General features: G+C 32.7%; 1 protein-coding gene across 1 annotated transcript in view; it reads right to left on the bottom strand.

Annotated features, from left to right (window-relative positions):
• The window catches only part of LOC106459055, a 66198-nt gene extending 60582 nt beyond the window's left edge, over positions 1-5616 (bottom strand). The window contains exon 1 of the mRNA XM_022385429.1: positions 5398-5616. The gene's annotated coding sequence lies outside the window, so the exon portion shown is untranslated. The remainder of the gene's footprint in view (positions 1-5397) is intronic.
• Positions 5617-17820: the final 12204 nt, after the last annotated feature.

Raw genomic sequence — 17820 nt, 5'->3', positions numbered from 1 at the left:
CTCCCGCCCCCCCCCCAACTCACTTTTTGCCCCCAGAAATAAAAATCCAAAAAAATGCCACTTCTTTTAACTAGCCTAACAGGTCACATAAATGCCTAATGTTTTCAAATATTACACTATAACATTGAAAAATCATTACACAAAGGGTGTTATGATATACAATTTTTATGTGTAATGGTAATAAGTAATGTTACAAAATCCTGCATCTTCTGATGTGTTATTATTTTATTACTACAGCATAAGGAAGTTCAAGCAACTTTATAATCAAGCACCAGTGACTCGTATCTCATCTGGCCTGATGAACCTTTGTATCGGGTGAAAGACCTCATGGACACAGGATATAGAAAATATAGTGTGGTTGACATATTATTACATTCTGCTTTACTTGCAATAATAAGTTCTTATAATTGCAATGTTTTAATATGGTTTTAATAATAGATAATATTCAAACACCACTCCTAAAGACAATAAAATGAGAAAAATAAATAAATAAAGGAGTTCAACATTCTGTTCAATAATACATAGCCCTCAAGCAGCTTTGTACAAAATTACAAAGAACAAACATCTTTTCCTGGATTTTTGTTTTTCAAAAATGTTGTTTTTTTTTGTTTGTTTAAGTTATACATTTGTGGTTAGTACATAGTGTATTTCAAATGAGTTGATATGTAGATAGAAACACTGTCGAGTTACAGTTACAATAACTACACTTGCTTACAAGTTACATTAAAATCACTAAAGTGAATCTTATGTAGATGCAGATATATAAATAAATATGAGGAGTAACAGACTTAAAACAGTTTCATAATATCTGATGTTTACATTAGATCTTTCAACCAATCTTATTTTATTTACAATACATCTGAGTCACATATCTATCATGAGGATCAATCAAAGAATATAAGGGTCACACAACCTGGTTACTTTTCTTGGAAAGTATGCTTTCAGTCGAAAAGATAAATAAACTGAAAGAAGCTTTATAAATTTAAGAAGTTATCTATTATTGATGTTTTAGTAGTATCAGGAGCAAGGTAGTAATCAAATTTTATAAATATATTGCCACATTTTATTGTAAGCATACCAGATAAAATTCTTGAAAAGATGACTCCTAATTTTTTTTTTATTTCCATTGTTTTGCTTATAAGGCCAAGGAGTCAATTTAACTCAAGTAAACAAAGAAACATTTTAACACAAACAAGATTTAAACCTAGACAGATATGCCTAATTTGAATAAATGCTAACATAATTGTGTATACAAAATTAAAACAAGAAACCATTTTTGTAAACTTACTTTTGGATGCTTTATGCTTAATTATCAGGAATGAATGCTTATTATATGGTTTTCTATTGATAAAATGGCAAGTAGACAGTACTGACTCACAAGACAAAGTAACATTTAAGTGGAATGCTTTATTAACAATGTATAATTAACTAATTCATTCTTCCCTCTTTCAAATTGACATGGAAGAATATTAACTCTTTTTTTATTTTACCTACAAAAAAGAAACATTGAAAAACATCTGAGAAAACAAAATCAGTTATATGATTACAGTAGAGCAAGTATTAACTAACTACTCCGTTTGTCATATTTTCAAGTAATCTTGCAAAACAGGAAGTGAAAACTATTATTCACCAACTTAACGTTTGTTTTGATTTTCATAAAAAGCTACACAAGGGATATCTACGCTAGCCATCCCTAATTTAGCAGTGAAAGACTAGAGGGAAAGCAGCTGGTAATCACCACCCACTGCCAACTCTTGGGCTACTCTTTTACTAATGAATAGTAGGATTGACCACCGCATTATAACACCCACACAGCTGAAAGGGCAAGCATGTTTATTGGGATAGAGGTTCAAACCCGCAACCCTCAGATTACGAGTTGAGCACCCTAACCACCTGGCCATGCCGGGCCCCAACTTAGAGCTACTAATGGAGGTGAAAAGTGTAGTAATTTAATGTTTGTTACTTTGATGAAATAAATGTGTTCAAAGCTTTTCAGTTATTTACTGGCTTGTTTTGTTGGTTTTTATTTCATCAATATTCACTTGAAGATAACTGGCAAATACAGAATATGCTATTTTTATAAAGTGACAAACAATTGAAGTACGTGTAAATTTAATATTTTATTAATTCCAAAACTATTTAGATAATGGTTTGATTTTTTTGTATGAAAGAGAAAAACTTTTAAATGATTTTATGTCTATAGTGATAATATGTTTTATCAGCTACTTTTCTTTTTATGGCACAAAAAATAAATGACACATGTTAATATTGAGTTGACACTAGCTAAAACCCTGCAGGGAAATAGCATTATTCTATCTTTTTTAATTGATGGTGTTCCCCGATATCTTGAATATTAACATAATTACAATAATGATCCTTGTCTTTCTCAGTTAAGTAAGCTTTCCAAGTTATACGGATGTTGACTAGACATGACTTAAGATATGTGTGAATGACTAATTTAATGGAATATTTCATATGCTCTTGAAATCTGAACTTTTATCCAACACTTATGTTTCTTCAGGATAGTAGACATATTTCCTAGTGGCATCACAGGTTGTTAACTTGTTGAAGTTTTTTCATAAAATACATTCCTTTTTGTAAGTAATTCATATTCTTACCACTAGGGGTAACACATGGTATCTTAGTAAAACAGACTTTGTTGCTTTTACATGTACAAAGACGATTAAAAATTTATAGTCTTGAAAGCTGTGAATTTTAGATTTGTAAAATGAGATTTTTGGACACTTCTGGTCGGTACCAGAGCCTTTCTTTTCTTATAATTACATTCTGACTTTTCAAGTCGTGTTTACATTGTTTTGTTCAAGTAAGACCAACCAGATTCCATCTGTTCAGCATTGAAGTTGATATTATTCACTAGATATATCAACACAACAGATGGAATTTAAAAAAAATTTCACTACAAAAACCATTATGACACTTACTGCTACACACACACACACGTTCCATGGCCAGGTATCATATTAAGTCAATGATATGAACAATTGAATTAACAGATTATTTCATGACACGAAACATGGAAATTCTTCTTGTCAGTCAGGCAACTTGCCAAACCATACGAGACTTTTTTGACCTGTATAAGTTATTAGACACTGTACCTTTAAGACTTTTTTACCCACTGTGTGCTTATTGTCCAACTGAATAAAAACATATCTAAACTTACAATTAATGACTTTCGAAATTTTATCCTGTTGGTATTTGCTGATTTGTTAGTTATCTATTTCACATTTTCCCCAAGCGGTAAACTGTACTTACACACATGACAGAAGCCATATCTGTAAGACAAAAAGAAATGATCTCCCCTCCCACAATGCTCACACCTAAGTTACGCACCTGACTAGGTGCCAACCAAAACACGTACTTCAGTTGTGTTCTAGATTTAAACTTTGTTTTATTAAAGCATATTATATACACAACTTACCAAGAAAGTGAAAAACTGAACATTTTGGCATAGATCAGAAAACATATGCTTGTATGTTTATTTGATATTAAGAGTACAGGTGAACTAAATTCATACAATTAAAATCAAAATCTTTCGACAATGATTTATCTGTGGCATAACAGCCCCCCCCCCCCTCTGGCCTATACAGTGATTTAATACATTTCATGTTTTTGAATGTAAATGGGAAATATTAAAGTAAATATACTCTAAAACCAGGATCCATTTTTAAAACTAGCATGCAGTACCATTTTAAAATGTGTAAGATCAAGTTTGACCAGTACAGCTTAATTGGTTTGAAACAGAACTGAAGGAACAAATTCAATCACATACTATGTGTGTATGTGTGAGTTCATGAAAAAGGAAGTTATTTAAAACAGAATTTTTATTAGGCTGTTCTTTCCAAGCACATAGGTGCTTTGTTAAGGTATTATTCTATAATACTGAAAGATAAACTGGTAAGTTATACACTATTTGACAAGTACAGCACAAGTTGTACTTCTTCAAAACAATGTAGATTTTGTACATAACTACTTCACTCAAGTACATGTTTGTTGGCATTGGCTCTTAATAACCACATCTTATTAGAAATTAAAATATATGTACAGAACAGAAATTATAAATGGAAGAAATATTTTCCAGATATAAAATAATTATCAAGCTGGTAATGTTACACTTGCTTTTTTTTATATGTACTACTTAGTACTTGCAGCTGATTTTTGTTGTTTTTTTCAACACTGACATACAAGAATCCACTGTATATGTATCCACATGTTTAGTTTATAATGTACATAATGGCTGATACTAATTCAAAATTGGAAACAGTTTACTACATGGATTTACTCTTAGTATTTCATGCAAAAACATTTAACAATATGAAAATTCAGAAACTGTTACCATAAATATTAATTATTTTCACATCTGCTTATCACAATAAATTTTCTCATATAAAATTACAAAATAGTATTGTAATACAGTGAAGGAAATATCAGTTTCCTCAAAATAAAAGTCCTTTACTTTACTAAAACTCTTATGTACCTACAACTTACAAGTAAGAAAAAACCAACAAACCAATATACTTATACTTTTTATAACTTTTAAAAATAATTATATATCTATTGCTAAAATTATACTCTGGAACTAATTATGAAAATTATATTTTTTTTACTCTTTAAAAATTGTGTTTGCACAGAAAAATACAGACAGTTTATCATAGAAGACCTTATAAGTAAAATATTAAGTTGTAAACTTACCGTTTAAATTACTGCTATAATAAATTCCACCATAACACTCCTTTTCTAGAAACAACCAGCTCACGAAGCCAGCGCCTACAATCTGACTACTGAAGCTAATTATTCATCTAGCATTGTGAATTTACACTATCAAAATCAAACGCAATAAAAGTGTAAGTCACAGTTAAAACAATGCGGGTTAGTTAAACTTAAAGATGCTCTTGCCTGTACCACAGTCTAGCACGATACAGTCACTTTGTATTTTATCAGATTATATTCGTAATAAATACATGACGAGTTAAGAAAAACTACTTAGTTTTGGTGGTGCGCTTTTAGCTACGTGTAAATATGTCGTCAACGTAGAAGTAGACAAGAAGCTATAACGTAAATGTTGGGTAGGGATAATCGTCAATGAGACGTCGGTCGTCCCGACCTCAGCTACAGTTAACGCAAACGTTCACCTTTCTTTTCGTTTTGTTTTTTAATGACTATCTCATAAGACAGTACTTTAGTCGATCTTAACGTTACTTACATATCAAAACTTAATATCAGCGATAATCGAAATTCACATCACAAGGATTGTAAAAATATATAACAGAATCATGATCTAGAGATCATTCGGAAAGGACGCTTTGCCACGGCAAACGCCCGCAAGGAATAATGTGTAACGCTCAATGAATTTGACAATTTTTAATGATTTAGCCATACCTTAGATATGCAGTGACACTTACGACAGTTTCAGGTGTTCGATAGCCGATTCTTGAAGGAATATGGATGAAATTTGAATTCTTGCTTCACTTCTAAATCAAAAACAAGTTGTCTTTGTCCCAACACCGGTGTTTAATGGTAAAATGGAGTGCTAAGAAGTAGAATCAAACTGCAGGCACAAGCGCATGAAGTTTATGACGTCAGCAGCTTTGTAAAACAATGATACACAACTTCTGTCTGACTATTTACGACTAGTGATTTGATATCGGTTACTCAATATTGTCATGTCTGTGTCGTATGAGGAAGGTTTGCACAGTGTTCTGATTGAAAGTACCGTTTTAAAAGCACATTTATATTTTACAATTTGTAAAAAGAAGATAGCATTAGAAACGTGCAGATATGTTTGTTAAAAGTTAAATATTTATTCACTGTTACCATTTACAATCTGTAAAACTTAACAGATATTTAAATTGAATACAAATTTAGTTTTACATTTTCGCTGACACAAACTTTGCATACCGCTTAGATTCAATAATGTTTTATTTCTGATTCACAATGGAAAAAATCATATATGAAAATAATTCAATAAGCGTATCAAATGTTAAATAGTTGCAAAGGTATTTTAAGCTTTTCATTAAGAAAATACCTCATTTTCATGCAACCAAAGATTCCAAATTACTTGTACTTTTTATACGGAGCCTGAAATATATCCTTATAACAATCACGAAAAATGTCACGGTTCCTAAATAATACAAAATATAAAAAAGTAACCTGACCTTGACCCAATATTCTAATAACTGTCATACACCATGAAAACTTGTTTTTATAGTATTCTTAATCCTATTTTGGCAGTAAAAAGCTGTAGTGATTGGTAAAGTTCAATGAAGTCAGTGTTATAGAAGTTAATTTCTATGAAGTTATAGAACTGTTATGCAAAATCGGTAGACAAAGCAAACGTTATTGTGATACAGTAACAATCAAAATTTCGTCACTTAACAGCAGTGCTGCGATCTAGTGACAAATTTATTGTACGTATATTGTGAGTGCGAGTGTTTATATAACATAAATTTCTAACCATGAAAATAAAATTACCGAATGATAGTGCAAAAACGTTTATTTTGTATATATACGGAAAATAAACTGCTTTCTAAACAATCAAGTGAGTATGAATTATTTTTTCAAAAGAACGTGCTTTCAAACTGGTGTATATATATAAACAAAACCCTATACTAAATTTAGCTACTTAAAGTTAAAAATTACAAGTAACAAAACAGCATTTCCATATAATAGGCGATCAATGTGATGAAATAAGTATTATTGCTAATGAAACGAAATGTTTTATTCTTAAAAAAAGTACAAACAAAATATATAGGTCATATTTAATGACAAGGAACTCACTTTTTGGAAAAAGTGAGTTTGAAGAAGGCTTGAATGGGTATTGAATTAAACTTTATTATAAGAAATAGGCCAGGTGTCTCACTGATTATATACTATAATAAATACCCAAAACTAGGATTTGGCCTAGGAGCAAATATTTGTTGTGTCTCCTCGAAGCCCCCAAGTGCCACAGCGATATGTCTGCGGATTTACAACGATAGAAACCAGGTTTTGATACCCGTGGCGAGTAGAGCACAAACAGCCCATTGTGTAGCTTTGTGCTTAACTACAAAAAAAACAAACAAAAAAAAACGAAGTCCCTCAAATGAATTGGTGGACACAGCAGATAGCTCGCTATGGCTTTTCTCTAAATATAAACAACCAAACGAAATATAATTCGATCTCTGGTTAGTCTTGTTACCTTTGCAGCCAGTGAAAATAAGAACTGAGAATATTTGAAAGCTTTTCATCGATATTCACCTTGATAACTTTGAGTTTACTAAAACAAGGATAAAAATTTACGAAAACATTTTGGAACAAAAATAATCTTACATTAAAGCTTTCTAATTTATCTTTCGTGATTCTTCCCTTATCCTTTTAAAATTAAAATGAACGTAAGAAAACTTTGCTCGCCAAACCCATATTTCTCCATTGTATTATCTCATTTTCTTTCCAATTTAACGTAACACAAAATTTATTTGTGAACGTTTTTAACTGAATATTGCGCCATATGGATAACTGTTGAAGATATGTTGTGAAAATGGATCAGGTCTCCGTTCTTCGATGCATTTAATATATTGTTAACTTAACGTTATTTCATCGGAAAAATCGTCGTATGCGTTTACTTTAAAATTAATTATAAAAATAATCTTCGCTAAAACATTTAAAAGCTGGTTTCAAATGGTGAGATAGCCGACAGTAAAGATTTAAAAGTGAGCTTTATCTCATGAAAATTGGGAAGAAAACGAAATCACGGATTTCTATTTCCTATGAACAATCGTTGTATATTATTTATAATCTCAATATTTTCATACTTCGGTCTCTGCGACCAGCGCCGGTGTAAATAAAGTCATATATATGAAAATACTTCTCAAATGGTTAAAATTCATCGTTTCTGCCATATTCACAATACTATTCGTTTTGCCTCATTATGCCTATATGGAGTTATAATTTACCTTTGACTTGTATTACTTGGATATTTTGATAGGTCATGAAGTAATGTATAACATGGTTTTCGGTTAAGAACTGCTAAGAATACTTAAAACTGTGGATTTGGCGGCATTATAGTAAATAATCAGAAAATTCCAGTTTTTTAAATACTTTTTTTTCAGTCGTAGATTTTTTTTTCAGAAATAAAAATGTAAAATTCAAAATATTCAAGTAGAACCATGTTATACGTGAAACTCTTCTATGCTTAGACTTCTCAAACACGTTAAAATGACTTCTTTTAATGGTCTTATGTGCATATGTAAAAATCTCTTATTTCTTCACAACAGTTACTTCTCTGGAGAAAATCTAAATTTCCGTCATTTTGTTTCTGTTGGCTCCAATGATCTAAAATCGATGTCAAAAAATCTACGTTTTTATGCATTTTAATGTGTTTATATTTGTATGTTATGAATTTCGCGCAAAGCTAATCGAAGGCCATTTGGGCTAGTCATCCTTAATTTTAAAGTGATGAACCAGATGGAAGACAGCTAGCTAACGCTGCCAACTCTTGGGTTACTCTTTTACCATTAAAAATGGGATAGATCGTTACATCATAACGCCCCATGGCTAAAAGTACAAACATATTCGTGGATGGGACTATTTCAATGCGATATACTATTTGAATACCAATTCAGATACTGGCTTTTGGTTAGTGGCCTTACTAGTTCTCCTTTGCGTATTCAAAAGTCGTGGAAAAAATTAACCTGAACTGACTTTGTTCATTGTAACTCACAAAGTAGAAAAGCTTGTTTGAATCGTAGAGATTTATATTGTTTTAAAAGTTCTGCGTAGTCAATTATAAAATAATTGCAAATGTTGTAAACGATGGCTGAGTGATATCGAAATCTTTCATTTATAATTCCGTAATTCTGGATTAAACAAACACTAAGAACAGTCTAATATTGGAATAACTTCTTATTTGTAAGGAAAAGAAAAGAAAAAAAGTTAACTTTATGTCACTCAAAAATAAGCTACTAATAAAACAAAAATATATAGGTTTAACCAACTTTTGAGCTACTTTTTTACGAACGAGAAGTGAAATAAACCGTTACATTATAACGTTTCCATGGCTGAAAAGGGAGCATGATCGGTAACGGAATTCGAACTCGTAACCCTAAATCAAGCTCCCCCAACCACTAGGCTGTGTCAGGCTATCATTCATATTGTACGTTTTACAGTATAAAATGCTACAAGGTTGTTATCAAGTATTGTATAAAGCGGTCCTGTATGTTCTCTGTTTAAATTAACCTTACATACATGTTGATTTCGTGGTGATTTGTTGTAACCTTGCAAGTGAAATGGGAGAGACAAGAGTCGGTGTTTTAAGTTAAACTAAAAATTAAAATGTTTTATTTTAAAATAAATATAAAAGGATGACTGATTTTGATAGTGGCGATTACTATATTGGGAAGAAAACGGAGTTACAAAAGTAACAGAAAGACGAACTAAAACACACTTGACTTGAAGGTAAAATGAAGGTGAAATAAAAAGAGCATGACCAGCAAAGGAAAAAAGAGCATGGCAAAACAAAGGCTAAACCTTATCAAGGGGTCTTGTCCCCCCTCACAAACGGAACGAACTGTTTTTTTTTTTCTTTCGAAAGTTAGAACGACTATGATGTAACAGCGCCAAAAGTACATTCGTAATACACATTTTTCTCCAGTGTTAGGCTCGAGGGTATACTCTGTCCACCCATTATTTTGGAGGAAATGACACTTTCCACCCTTTTATATGTTATCTGTTTTGTACAGGGGGATTTGGAAGGTTTAAATTTTGATATGGTATCTCCATGTTGGGTAACCTTATACATTTCACTCACTAGTTTCGGTAGGAGTCTAACCCTGATTCTTTCTGTAGCTGACCAATCAGAATAAGAGCACTGTAAAGTGAAAATATCTTTGCTGCTATTGTCAGTCACAAGGTATCCATTCTCCATAACTAATGCCGGATGGGACACAGCACAACTATCCCATGAAACAGTAGTTAAGTTCATTGACCGATCAAACTACAAAAAAAAGTAACACCTCATGATAAATTGACCTCAACCGGTTTTAAGATGTTCCAAATCAGAACTTAGAAAACAATTTAATATCTTGAAGATAGGAAAAGTTTATACTACAGAAGAATGAGGTAATAGTATTTGCATACTACAAACTTCTTCTCCCTTGTCTTAATCTTGTTCTCAGACCAACTTTAATTCCATTTAAAAGATACAGCCTGATCGGGTGAAAACAATTGAAAATCGGAACCCTCGGTTAGACTGGACGCGAATGTCACAAAACTGCACGAGATGCGTAACAAGATAACGCATGAAGCGAACCACACGCGTACACGAGAGTCGTGAGCATAAGAAACGTTCTCTCTATCACACATCGCTAGCTAAAACAAGTAATATCAAACAAAAATAGCATGTAAAAACCTTTTAATGATAATTAGCTTTTTGAAATACATTTAACAGATTAGAAAAATACTCAGGTAAAAATGATTAAAAACAAACAAACACGAAATATGTAAAGGTCAAACAAATATGCACCAAGAAATGGATACGTTATTTATATCGCCACCAAAACATAACTACTCATATATCACAATAAAATAATTTAATTATTAAAAGCTAACTCTAGGTTTAAACATTGTTTACTCAATAAACCCATAGTAACCATAATCATTGTTGACTATGATTCAAGATAAAAATTAGTGTTTGTGTGTTCCTTATGTAAGGTACGTAAATATTTGTATTTGTTGTTACTTGAACTTAATAATGTTGGCTATACTAGTTAGTACAGGGTGTCTTCAAAGTCCGTACTCGTAGGCAGAATTCATTATTATCAGTTGTTATTATTATATATTTTAACAATTGTTAAAATTGCATGCTATAAACTTGCATACACACATTATTCACTCTTACATACACGCCTTCTCTTGATCTGTATAGTCACCCATTATGCATATTTTAATTTACCTAAAAAATTAATATCAATTATACATAATAGAATGGTCATGCGTACGGACTTTTGAGGCACCCTATATATCGAATGTAATTGCTTTTTATTTTAATTTTTCGTTTATTATTTTACCTTTATTATTCATTGTCAGCTCAGAATTTGCAGTTAGGACAATTCTAAGTCTCCTAAGCTATCCCACCTTTTTGAGATATTATTGGGTTTATGGCCGAAAATATCGTTAACAGCGAGGGTACCTAACTGATGAAACAATACATTCTAATTTTCATGAGTAGAAACATAAGAAAAGTATATTTAATTAACTATATTGATGGCTAGGTTGATTTTTAGTTTCATTCTAAGTACATAACTTACTCTGATCGGAAGTTATTATTATTAATCAAAAATAAGGAACGTGAATAGAGACAGGGTCAATAAAAGATGGAAGACATATAATGAAAGAAGTATACAAAATTTGGAAAACACTTAGATACTGAACGTGCAAAATAAACATAATAAAAAATAAGGAATAAGAAATATCTCTTACTAATTAAAATAAACAGAGCCGAAGTAAATCCTAAATAATAGTAATGATAATAATAAAAAGGATGAAACATTACATTAGAAACACTAAATATAAAATTATAATTAAAATACAACCCTTTGAAGTGTATGGAACACGACAACAAGAAAGAACGAATAAAAAAAACAAGTCACTTTTATATGAAATAGAATTAAAAACATAATATAAAATCCTTCACGACCTCAACAGCAACTCATGGTACCTGGGGTTATTCAGGGCTGTACAATAAGCCACTGTGGGCAAATCATTGTCAACTTGGACCAGAGATCAACCAAACATCTAGATGTTGAAGTCCTTTTGAGCAGTTTCTATCTGGCAACAATGACATCAATGGCACTTTCACCTGTCATTAATTGGGATTGCAAAAAAGACTCGCTTCTCGTAGGGTGAAAATCTAAAAGTTTATCTACTGTACTGTCTTTACTTGACAGTGATGATACTAATGCAAATTTCTGTGGAATAATTGAGGGTCTCATAACGGCTCCTGGGTCTCATTTCTCTTGGACAGGGACAACAAAGTCACAGTCACAGCCAGAACTTGAAACATGAAAGTTTTTATTACATTTCATGCATTTAGTCAACTTGATCTTTCTTGCTGAGTGGAAGCCTTTCTTGGAGGTCTCTTTGCGACTCTTCCACTTATTGTACATGTCTTGGCTTCTTTAATTAATGCATGTTCCTGCCGAAGGTGAGCTTAGATTTCGTTAGTGTCGAAAAACTTTCAGCATCCTTCAAACTCATAAGCTATATACCATCAGGTCTTTGATGTCTCTTTAGTCTTCCCACGAACATTGCCAACAACCAAACTATCACTTGACCTCTCCATCAGCTCTTCTTCCACTTCATCATCTGTTATTTCCTGGAATTTCAGACAGAAGAAAGTTGATCACTGTCTATAGGAGCTGGAAAGTTTCCAGTCTGTAAGAACTAATGATAAGTGAAATGTTGTTTGGAGGTTGGGCTTCATGTTTAGTTTATGACCATTTCATTGTTGATGGCGAATGAAAACTTGTTTATTTGAATTTAAGCACAAAGCTACACAATGAGCTACCTGTGCTCTGCCCATCACGGGTATCGAAATCCGGTTTCTAGCGTTGTAAGTCCGCAGTTACCTAAGTCTAATTGTTAGTTAATATCTGATATAATGGGTTATTGCAGATGTATCTGTATTACTGAGTCTTTTATCTGAATTATACTTGTGAATTATAACTTTTGTTGTTGTGTTTGTTTCTTCGAAGAATTGGAATCCACATTCACAAAGGATGTTATAAAGGGTGTTTTCCGTTTCCATTGGGTCTTTAGGTGGTTTAGTGTGTACTGCCTACAATCGTATTGGTTGTGGCTTCTGAATAATTTTATGACTTTCATATTGTAAACATAACCTATGTGTGTTTTGAGAGAGACCTCTGACATACGAGAATATGGCTCTAAGTTTCTTCCTGTTTATTCTCGGTGCTCATCTCCTTTATTTTCTTGTTTTTCCATTGATGGAGAAGGTTGTAGTGATGTATTTTTCTTCCTTCTTCTTAAAATATTTGGTATTATAAATCCTGTTCATTATAGTGCAAAAGCAATAATGTCAATTAGAACGCTGGTCACTGCCATGTCATGAGGGTCAATATAGAAGTCAACGGCTCCTGTAATTGCTCACAGGCCAAATAACACTAAATGTATCCCGTATACAATATGTTTGATCAGGCTTCTGCTGCAGAAATAGAATTGTTGACTCTTTACAATAGTTCTACAATTGTCTTTTGTTTTTAATTTATTGTGCCGCTGCAAAGAGTAACACGTCTTGTGATGTTCTCACAATACCTGAGAAACAGATAATTCGCCAGCAGGGAAAACAAATTTTACCACTTTATATCAGCACACATACAGATAGTGTAATTTAATTTTAGTTCACTATAGAAGTCTGTCAAGATTGCTGAGGTAAAATGTATTTACTTTTAGACAGTAACTACTAAATCTCTACATTTGATTAAACGATGAAAGTTTGGAAAACTTCAGTGTATAGTTGAAATGTGTGTTTCACCAATCAACGTCTCAAACCTAAACTCTTGACCTACCTATGGATGGGTTGACTAGTCTAATGCCATTGCTTTCTTTGTTTTTTCGGTTTTGTTTCAAAATATTAACCAGATTCTTCATTCTTGCTCTTACCAGTGAACAATTTAGTTCTAATTGTGTTTTGTAGAAACTTGTTCAAACTTAGTTTTCATTCGGGCCCCCTGTGGCACCAGAGAAATCTTTCACACAGGTGCATGTAAAGTTTTTCAGATATATCATGAGTAGGGACAGAGTGTCTACAGGTCCTGCTAAAATTCGAAGCAGTATTAGATGTTATATTGACCCAAACGTACAAATAAGAAAAAAAAGACCTAAGCTTTCTCGGATTTGAGTCATATTATAGAAATGTTGTGGTCAATTATTTCAACAGTAGCAACATTGTTTTCTGCACTAACTCAAGTGGGCTGAAAACTGTACACAGTCATTCCAATCGCTAAAGTGTTGGTTGATGCTTCAAAAAAAAGTTTATTTGAGCAGAGAAGCTCCATTCATCCTGAATATGGAAGCCAGTGAGAGCAGAATTAGAGTAATGCTATCACAAGTGTAAGACAGCGTGGAGTATGTTTTAGCATATAAGAGCCATATGCTCACTTCCATCAGACACCATTACTGTACAATGAAGAAAGAACTACTTTCAGCAGTAGCATTCACTAAGTCCTTTAACTACTATTTGTATGGTTATGAATTCAACTTTGGAGTAGATCACACATTGTTGAAATAGTTGATGAGCTTTAGAGAACTAGAAGGTGCGATCTCTCATTGGACTATAATGTTGCAAAATTGTAATTGCACTGTACAACATCGAACAGCCTAACAGCACAAAATGCAAACAGGTTTTTTTTTGCTAGCATGTGAGAGCTTGCCCACTCGTATTGTGTCCAGATCTTGGCATAATGTTAATCTGAAACCTAAAGTCTTAGCCATCACAAAAACCTGACGATTGATAAAGATTCCATTTATGATTGAATATCAGATGTATTGAAAGAAAATTTATAAGAACAGCTAAATGATCCAGACTTAGCTTGAACACTTCTTGTCATGCTAGAGGGAGCATACTATTGCATAATGATGATGCAATATCTATAAAGTTCATGAAGTTAAGACTTTTGTATAATATATATGTTTTGTTAGTATGTAGAAATAAGATAACAATATAAATATCATATTCAGTGGATTATTGAGTTGATGAGTTTATTAGTTCAGTGTTTGTTAGTGACTTAAACATTGAGAGCTACTGTGTCTATTCACTTACGATTCAGTTAGCCAGTGTGCTTGTTATCAATCCAGCCAGCAACAGAACACGTTACCACACTGGTGTCAGAAGTGGAATTATTTTGGCGAAAATAAAATAGAACTTTGAATAAACTTTAAATGTTCAAGATGATAACACAAGCATGATTCGAGATGGAAAATTTTTTAAAGATATTAAACAGTTAAAAAAAGGTCAAGATGAAAGAGACAGAAAATTAAAAAAAAGGACAAAGAGAAAGGTTATTAAAATAGGGAGACATAACATTAAAAAAATAAGAACAAAATCAATCTGATGGAAGACAAGGTCGGCAAAGCTACTGAAGATATACAGAGGAATTACAGGAATAAGAATGAAGAAGTACAGAAATACATCAACAAAGTACAGAAAGGCTGTAATCTGTAATGATAAAATTGGTGAAGTACAAAAAAAATCAATGAGATGGAAAAGAACGTCAATGACAGTATAAAATATTTGGAAAATGAATTAGTAAATACAAAGATTAAACCAACCACACTTTTTTTCTGCATCTTCCCAAGAATTCCAACCTAAAAACCATTTACTTTAAAATATAGAATAGAAGAAACTATTTGATATACATTTGTTACCACTACTGCTGTGACATACGTAACTAAAGGACCTTCCTGGAAACTATTCCAACTATGCAATCACCAATTTCATTGCACAATTTAGCTGGCCATTTCAACAAACTTGCCTAATTGAGGAACAAAGGGAAAGATAACATGGGAGGTTTATCAGGCTCTATTTGAAATAATTTCCTGAGTGAACAGGTGGAATAATGATCAAGCTATTCATCTTGCTGCTCATTTAAAATAAATGGCTATAACAACATTAAGCAAACTTCCAGTTGAGAGAATTTGTAGCAGCCTTATCCAACAGGTACAATACAAAAAAGAACACGTGATTGCCTACTATAACAAATAATTTAATGATACAGAAAGAAGGTATTGTACAACCCGAGAAGATCTGTTAAGTGTTGTTCGAGCCTTAAGTCATTTCCATTATTACCTATATGGAAAAAAGTTTATTCTCTGGATAGATTATGTGGCATTAAAGTGTCTGATAAATTTTCACAATGGAAAAGGCCAGATGGCTACAAGAAACTTCAGTATAACTTTAACATCCTGCCTTATCCTGGACAAAACCATGAATATGTTGACACATTGTCCTGAAGACCATGTAATAATGAAGAATATAAATTCTGTGAAAAGAAGGAAGCACGAAGTAGTAAAGGAAATCAATAAAGCACAACAGAGTACAGTCAAGATGAGACAAGTAATGATGGACTAATATGGTTCAACACTTTACTGAAGATGCTCAGGTAAAAGATACAAGCTTGAAACCAATTATTCAACGGATCAAGAATAGTACAGTGGCAAACAGTTGCTCCCTACAACCCATAGTAAACGATTTATTCGACAACTGAGACATTCACAATGCCTACATGAGGGCTAGTTATGTTGGGAATGGGAAGATATTAGAGGATAAAACATCTATTACAGTTACTAATTCCACAGCCAACATTTCAAAGCACTCCATAATCTTCTCAACCTTCCAATAGCTGGACATTTAGGTGTTAAAAAGACACTGGAGAGAGCAAAAGAATGTTGCTATTGGGTTGGGTACTGGGGATCTGTACAAATTGGTTTAAATCATGTGAGTATGCTTGTTCACAAAACAAAAGCATGAGCAGCTACAGCAGTATTGTGTTTGAGCACCATTTGAGAGAGTTGCTGTCAAGGTGTATGGTCTTCTGTTACAGAGTAACAGTGGAAATAAATAAGTGATAGACTATATGACCAAATGGCAAGAAACATGTGTTGTTCTGAACCAGGAAGCTGAAATTCTAGCAAGGAAACTCAGTGAAGGAGTTCTTTTCCAGATTTGTGGTGTCTATGGAACTTCAATCAGATCAGGAATGGAACTTTGAATCAGCCTTGTTCACAGAAATGTCAGATCCTTGGAATAAAAAAGACCAGGACAACTGCCCTTTATGCATCTTCTGACAGCTAGGTGAAGAAATACAACCATACACTCTTAACTCAATTAGCTGTTTATGTGAATGAACATCAGAAAACGTTGGATCAAGATCTTCCACTGATACTGATGAGTTATTGAATGGCAGTACATCAAGCTACAGACATCAACACTGATGTTTGGGAGAGAAGTTAAAGTACCAATGAACCTTTCGTACTCCCATCTGGAGGATAATCACTCAGCAGTCTTACACGAAATATGCAGAGAGTAAGGAATATCATACGTGAGTTTACCAAGAACAAGATTTAAATTAACTAATAATAAAATTAAATGTCACTATAATATTATTGGTGATAAGACTGAATTCCATTATGGTGACATGATATGGCTATACAATCCCTGTTGCAAGAGAGAGCAAACTCCGAAGTTAAGCAGGTGTTGGGAAGGGCCATATGTTGCACTGAAAAGAATCAATGATGTTGTTTACAGAATTCAGAAGAACAGGTGGTCCAAGCCAAAGGTCACCCACCAAATAAATATATAACATAGCTCACATAAATTTGTTACCACTGTGATAGGTTCAGTTGGGTACTACAGTTTCAAGTATTATCAACCTAGCTAGGTGAATGACATAAAATATGTGTATGGGTTTTTACTTATACACCAATATGAAACAATTCTTGAGGCTGTTTTCAAAATTACAGTGAATTCTGATATCTTAGTTGTAAGAAAATACAGTTTTATGTTAGATAAGAAAACTCATAGTATTACTAAGTGAAGACAACAATGTTGACCAGTTGGGGTGTAACATTCATGGCTTAAAATTGAAAAACAAAAAGTTGCAACCACTCATATGTATGGGACAAAGAATACATTTTAAAAAGTGTGATATGCTGGCATATCACGGGTTTCCCACCTTCCAAAGGAATATTGAATTATTCCAAATTATTGATTATTTGGTTTCCACATTGTTATGGCAGTAATATGTGATCCAG

The sequence above is a fragment of the Limulus polyphemus genome, unplaced genomic scaffold (genome assembly GCF_000517525.1).
Source record: "Limulus polyphemus unplaced genomic scaffold, Limulus_polyphemus-2.1.2 Scaffold552, whole genome shotgun sequence".
Classification (NCBI taxonomy): domain Eukaryota; kingdom Metazoa; phylum Arthropoda; class Merostomata; order Xiphosura; family Limulidae; genus Limulus; species Limulus polyphemus.
Note: the sequence above shows the minus strand (reverse complement) of the source record. Positions and strands in the feature narration are given on the sequence as shown.